An 8039-nucleotide genomic window follows, 5' to 3' on the forward strand; every position below is an offset into this window, starting at 1 on the left:
TATACATATATAAAACAATTACTATGCTAATCATAATCATGCAATGATAAAGCTAAGAGAAAAATATATAAAGACAAATAATAAGATTACATTGGAGATGTTAATCTTAAAGTCATTTACAATTGTCTTACATATATGATTTTATTCAAAAAAATATTTTTGGTAGGTCCCTTTAAGGATCAACAACATAAACTAGAGCTTTCAAAAAATAACATGAAGAATCAGGACAAAGATTTGTGCAATGACATGTCTTTTATTAGTATGTAAGAAAACATCAACAACGTTTATAAATAATCTTGTCAAAATAAGGAATATATGAGCCATATGACAAGGTAACACAGTGCATCACAGTCCATGAAGAGAGTTGACAAGGGCCAGCATAGCCCCATTGGAGACATATGACAAGGTAACACAGTGCATCACAGTCCATGAAGAGAGTTGCCAAGGGCCACCATAGCCCCATTGGAGACATATGACAAGGTAACACAGTGCATCACAGTCCATGAAGAGAGTTGCCAAGGGCCACCATAGCCCCATTGGAGACATATGACAAGGTAACACAGTGCATCACAGTCCATGAAGAGAGTTGCCAAGGGCCACCATAGCCCCATTGGAGACATATGACAAGGTAACACAGTGCATCACAGTCCATGAAGAGAGTTGCCAAGGGCCACCATAGCCCCATTGGAGACATATGACAAGGTAACACAGTGCATCACAGTCCATGAAGAGAGTTGCCAAGGGCCAGCATAGCCCCATTGGAGACATATGACAAGGTAAAAGAGTGCAACAGGCACAACAATAAACTTTTAAAAAGGCCAAATGGCAACAATAAAACAAAAAAATCAACATGTGGACGGAGGATTCTTATCTGCCACCTTGGAGCATCTCCAGATCCTCCACTTACTGGTCATCCTCTTCATCGTCCTGTGCATGTCCAGCTCCAGATTCAGGCCTTGAACTTAATCGCATAATTGCACGCAGAGTCAAGTCCTGAACCCGGAGCTGGGCCTGCATGGTGTCGTTCATCCCTCTCAGGACAGCTGCGTTCTTCAACACGGCCTGCTCTACTCTTGCTATACCTTCTAGCATGAGCTATGCTGAGTCACAGCCTAAAATAAAGAATACATTAAATATTAAGGATAATTACACAACAGACGAAAAAAATAGAAAAGATACATTGTCATCATAAAGACAAATCATTCTTTACATCAATTAGTTTAAATTTATTCTTTACACATGAATTAGGTTATTCAGACAGACAGAAATCATTAAAGGTACAGTTTACTCAAACATGTTGTCCCCTTTAATTGGTTTTAGATGATCCACTTATACAGCTTGAGTGTATCAAATCTTGTTAAAGGATTTACATTGTACTTACATTAGCAATTTAAATATTTCAATTATACTGTGGTAGGCACACCTATCCTTAAACATTTTGGCATTGAGGACAAGCTGTGTAAACATAGCAACCTGAAGAAATTACATTCCCACTGGGTTAGACAAGAGATAATGTATCAACATTTGTACATTAATTGTTGGATCCAAGTAGTGGTGATTGGTATATGTAGTGATATCCAATTAAAGGGACACTGAACCTAAATATTTAATTGACTGATTCAGATAGAGCATGACATTACAAATCTTTAAAACTTACACATATTCTTTAAATGTTTGAATTCTATAGCTAGATTTTGAATGCAAGAATGTTGCTTTTTAGGGAAGCCAATATTTGTTTATCAACTTTGTTTGTCCCTGCTGGTTGATGGATACATTCATCCAACAATAAAGAAATGATGGCCACAATTATTTTATTGTTTAAAATAATTATAGGCATTTCTTTGTTTCAATAAAGATATCAAGAGAATGAAGAATAATTCATAAGAGTAGTAAATTATAAATTTGATTAACATTGCATGCTCTATTTGAATCACAATAGAAAATATTTACCTTCACTGTACCTTTAAGTATCTTATAACGTGGATTTTGAATGATACTTACAGCTGTGCCTTGGAAGGACAATCTGACACCCAGGACAATGAAGGTTGAGACAGGGGGGAGGGATGGGATTGGCTTGGGGAGGGATGGGATTGGCTTGGGGAGGGGTGAGCTGCCGCTCCAGGGTAGGCCGTACAGCTGGGGAGTGGGGAGTTGGGGTCTGGGCAGCTGTACGGGCCATAATACGGGGAGAGCGGCGAAGGGGGTTGTAGGGGCGTTTTTTGGGAGGGACAGGAAATGATAAATGGGAAGGGCCGGCAGGGGTCTGGGCATGGGCAGGAGTCTGGTCATGGGCAGGGGTCTGGGTGTGTGCAGGGGTCTGGGCATGGTCAGGGGTCTGGGCATGGGGAGGGGTCTGTGACTGTGCAGGGGACTGGGCAGGGGCGGAAACCAGATGACCAGAAGTGGTGGATCCATCTGAAAATTTAATAAATATATATTAACATCTCATACATCATGAAATCAAATCAACGCATTTCAAATTGATTATGTTTTCAATATACTTCGAAGTGTGTTTGAATTTGTAAACAATTATGAAATGAGGATATGGTATGCATATAGGCACTCAGATGAATATCAATTACTGTCTGTACAAATATAACATTATTATTGTGTTTTGGGCTGGATTATGCATGTGACATAATGATGGCATGAATTTTAAATATTTTCAATTCATAAATTTTTCATGCTGCCTGATATATAAAGGGGGCAGTAGTGTATTTGAACAGACAAATAATATTCCTTTTTAAAGTGCAAAAGCTGTAGACTTTGAATGTCTTCAATGAAATTATTTCAAATAAAGCAACATGTTGTAAACATGATAGATATATTTCACATACCATTAGACTCCAAGGCAGCCTCTTCCTCCTCCGTCACATATGTTAAATCAAGCTCTGTAAAACATAACATGTTGTGTACAAGTTAACAACAGATATTATAACATATGTTACTGTTGTTCAAAGACACACATCAATGTTGCATTAAAGATATACACACACAAAGTTATGATTTACATCATTTTGATGGAGCATACAAATTACATTAGATTTGTTATTCTCAATGATTCATATTTTCGATGTATTGTTTGGATTAATTTAAAAATCATAAAAGCATAGTACATAGAACATTTAAGATTTCTCATGTGTGTATCACTTGATGACTGTTGTCAAAAAAGAACATGGAAACAAACATATGCTATACATCTTCTGAATAACAAATGTGTAGACTAATAAAGTTTAAATTATTAATCGTTCAATATTAAAATAAAATTAATATATAATCAGAAGAGAAAATTATATGTTTGTTTCAAATGTTATGCTTCATCAGAATCATGCTCATAATATTGATTACCAATACACCTTCAATTACATATAAATGAGTCAATGGACTTACCAGGAGACCGCAAAGGCGGCTCTATGTCACTGCTGGATTCCTGTGGGCTCACCACACCAACTCTCTCTATGAATGATATAGATATATATTAGGAAACACATTTGGGATATCACTAAATCACATCTGTCTCGAATTTTAAGATTAATCAACTTTAAAATGTGAAGAATAGAGCAGTCATTAAACCAGAAAATGCTTGATTGAATCAAGGGGATTCTGTTAAAAATTCTGTATTGAACATATGTTTAATTTCAGACTATATTAGACATCAAACTCATCTCATACGATGCTATTGCATATCTAAATATACCCATTGATCAATGTTCGTAAAAGAATACACACAAACCACATTTTGAAGAGCAGCTGTTGACAGATCTAAAGAAACACATGTGGCACATCGAGCCATTTGTGCAATGTACAGTAATCTTGTTTAGGACACAACACATATTTATCACAATACAAAACCAAATTGATTAGTACAAATATGTAATCATGGTGCTGTTAGAGTATGCTGATATCTATAAAGTAACTCCAACAGTGAATATGTGAATTATATATCAATATTGTTTAATCCAAAGAATGTAAAGATGAATGAATCTATTTTTTCTTAAAGGGACACTGACATGATTAATTTAAATCATTGATTTCTCTGTTCAAACTGTTCAAAATGATTTAAGATTGACTACTATTATAATTTGAATGTTGCTACATTTTAATCTTAAAGGCAGATAAGCAATATTGGATTCAATAAATATTGTTTGTTGAAGGTATCCACCAATCATCAATAAAAACCCAGGTTGGTCAACCAAAATTGAGATGCAGATAAACGTACGTTCTTGATTTTAAAATACATTTAGCAATAGAAGATTTCACATATGATGATAGTATTATATTTAAATGTTTATTAATATAGCATACTCTATCTGAATGACAACATTAATAATTGTAGCTCAGTATCCCTTTAATATAAAATTATATTGATTTGACAATGTTGGTGTTAATGAATTCTCTACTCCATATGTTGATGTAATGAATGGGATTGAGCATGCAATTCAAATCTAATATGTTATTTAAGGATATCCGAACAATTATTTAATTTCCATCTATTAAAGGGACATTACATATAAATATTGAACAATGTGGATTTAGTATGTAATGTTCTGTCCATGTTTCTAAGACAAATGTCAATTAAAATGAGACATTTACCATACTGTGACAAGCCCTGCCTTAAGGATCCAGCAGCAACATCCATATCTGTAATATATTAAATGAGGATTGCATATAATTAATACAAATCATGCCATGTTTAAAATCTTTACATTATTAGCAAATCAATTTCAAACTATTAATCCTTTGGTAGTCCCATGAGTTAATTGTTTCCTCAATTCAATTCATGATAAATATATCCTGTACTCTTCTTTTCAATCAGTTGTGTTGTTTACTGTAGCTTTAATTATTGATAGTTGTTATTTCATTCTCATCAATTGATGGGCATATGTTAAAAAAAATTTTTATTGTAATTTTTTTATTATGTATAATATTGAAAATAAGAATACTGTATTCTTCACATATATAATAATTCACATTTCATTTTGACCAACATGTGTAAAGCAATGCCACTTACAGCAAAGCCATGTTAACGTGGATGCGAAATTCCATTTTCGCGATCATTGCGCAATGATTCCAAGCGGAATTACTCATCCGTCATTTGACCAACATGTGTAAAGCAATGCCACTTACAGCAAAGCCATGTTAACGTGGATGCGCAATTCCATTTTCGCGATCATTGCGCAATGATTCCAAGCGGAATTACGCATCCGTCATTTGACCAACATGTGTAAAGCAATGCCACTTACAGCAAAGCCATGTTAACGTGGATGCGAAATTCCATTTTCGCGATCATTGCGCAATGATTCCAAGCGGAATTACGCATCCGTCATTTGACCAACATGTGTAAAGCAATGCCACTTACAGCAAAGCCATGTTAACGTGGATGCGCAATTCCATTTTCGCGATCATTGCGCAATGATTCCAAGCGGAATTACGCATCCGTCATTTGACCAACATGTGTAAAGCAATGCCACTTACAGCAAAGCCATGTTAACGTGGATGCGAAATTCCATTTTCGCGATCATTGCGCAATGATTCCAAGCGGAATTACGCATCCGTCATTTGACCAACATGTGTAAAGCAATGCCACTTACAGCAAAGCCATGTTAACGTGGATGCGAAATTCCATTTTCGCTCTGTGACGCATATTCTGTAGAGCGCAAGACACATCATTCCTATTTCATGTATCACTAATCTAAAATCAGATATCTAAACATCATATGTAGTGTATGTTGTGAGATCTGTATAGGTTTAGTATCTGACTATATACACATTTTTTGATAAAAATAACAAATATTAAGTTATTATATGAAGTTGGATAATTACCTTGTTCAGATTCTCCATCTCCTCCCAGGCCACCGGACGGAGAAGCAGCTGCCCTGGCCCCCGCGTCAGGACTTTCAGATCCCGCAGCTGGGAGGGAAGAAGAGGAGGCCGAGGATGGCGAGGATCGAAATCTTTTGGGGACCCGGAGATTGAGGAGCTCGCATAAAGTCACCTCATAAGGGAGTAGGTACAGTTTCCGCGGGGCCTCTCTTTTGCCACCTCTTTTACGGGCTTGTACCCAGTCCCTTATGAGGTTGACTTTTTTGGTTAACCGCAACCTCATATCTCCGAATCTCCTCACGATCTGATCCTGGGTCCTCTGGACGTCACACACCAATCTAACCGCATTGGTGATAGACTCCCAGAGGGCCTTCTTAACGTGCGCATCTGTCAACCTCCTCTTGTTCCCAAACAGCTGGGGATAAAAGTCCTTGACGGCGTGGACCAGTGCAGCGCTCTCCTCCTTGGTGAACCTGGGAGCTGACATGCCTGCTGGGTTTTCAAAAAAATATATTATCATAATATATACTGCCTGCAGGCATTAAAGAACTGACAAAGATGGCAACGTGTAATGGACTTTTATATGGTGAAGTAAACATGAGATGCACCATGGGACAAGTTATCTGTACATCTGATTGGATAAAGGTTTGAAATATTGTTAGAATGTCTGTGAGACCATCCTGACTCAAGTTGTGTTTGTAGTGCTAAAAATAAGTGATAGTCTTGATAAAGGCCCAGTTCTTAGGGCCGAAACGCGTTGACATATATGGTAAGCTTCTTTTCAATTACTGACTAAGTTTGAATAGCAGTTTTGCACTATGTTATATTTGTTTTATTACAGGTATATCTTTGAATGAATTGATCCCTGAGACATAGTATCCATTTCTGTATTTTTTCATCGTTTACACACAGGAATAACTTTTTAGGAGCATCTCTTCACATCTTGTATTCACATAAGGGTCACTTTATAAGTGTGTTATTCACTTTAACACATCCTAAATATTCATTTGGATTATTTTTTCACATTTTTTCTTTTTTCATTTTTGTGTACACACATTTTTGATTATTCACGCCCACTTCATCACATCATCTTTTCAGGATTTTTTGGATATTCACAATAATTTTTGAAATTTGATTTGAAAACCACTACGTTTTTCTTTTTTACACACTTCATCATTTCACCGTTTATCGAGGGATATATAAGGATAACTGTTTTAAAATAGAATCTTCATATTGGACATTCACTCTCTGGAAAGAATTTAAAGTTTGGGACCTACATATTTATGGACACCTACTCAGTAAATTGATGTTTTTTTATATTTATATTTTTTATCCAACCATCAACAGCTGTTTTATTGTAATTTATTTTGTGATTAAGATTGTATATTGTTGTGGTTTTTAACCACAATTGTATTGTTTTTTATATAGATATATGCATATTTTATTGTTAATTTCAAGTGGATCCACTTTTGTATCTTGTTTGTATATTTTAGCTATAAGTAGCTTATAAAATATTTTATATACCCCTATAGAATTTCAATATATTTTTTATTTATTTAAATAATCTTGTCACTACTAGTGTCTTAGCCTTTTAGGAGGCGCTCTGTGTATTTATTTTTAGCACTACATTCACCTTTTTGGGGGCGCTGGTACCCACAATACTAGGAGCTACAGACACAAGGTTGAGCGCTGTCAGATTTTAACAGATTTTTATCAAGTTGTGTTTGTGTGATGAACTCTGATTGGCCGTTCATTAATGTTTCATATCTTAGTAACTTCCTTACACATACCTCATGGTGGTGCTGTAACTTCATTTTTCATGTAGACTTATTAGTAACTCATGGGCCTGTCATGCGGATATGTGTGACGCAGATTTAATATCCGTGATCCGTTAAATATTAATGATTAAATTCTCTTTAAAATATAATACTGTCACATTATTAAATGTTGTAGACATTTCTCAGTTTAATAACGGTCTTTTCTCCTGTTAAGTGTGGTCAGTCCACGGGTCATCATTACTTCTGGGATATTAACTCCTCCCCAACAGGAAGTGCAAGAGGATCACCCAGTAGAGCTGCTATATAGCTCCTCCCCTCTACGTCACACCCAGTCATTCTCTTGCACCCAACTAATAGATAGGATGTGTGAGAGGACTGTGGTGATTATACTTAGTTTTATACCTTCAATCAAAAGTTTGTTATTTTAAAACAGCACCG

Source organism: Bombina bombina, chromosome 1, assembly GCF_027579735.1.
Source record: "Bombina bombina isolate aBomBom1 chromosome 1, aBomBom1.pri, whole genome shotgun sequence".
NCBI classification, from domain to species: Eukaryota; Metazoa; Chordata; class Amphibia; order Anura; family Bombinatoridae; genus Bombina; species Bombina bombina.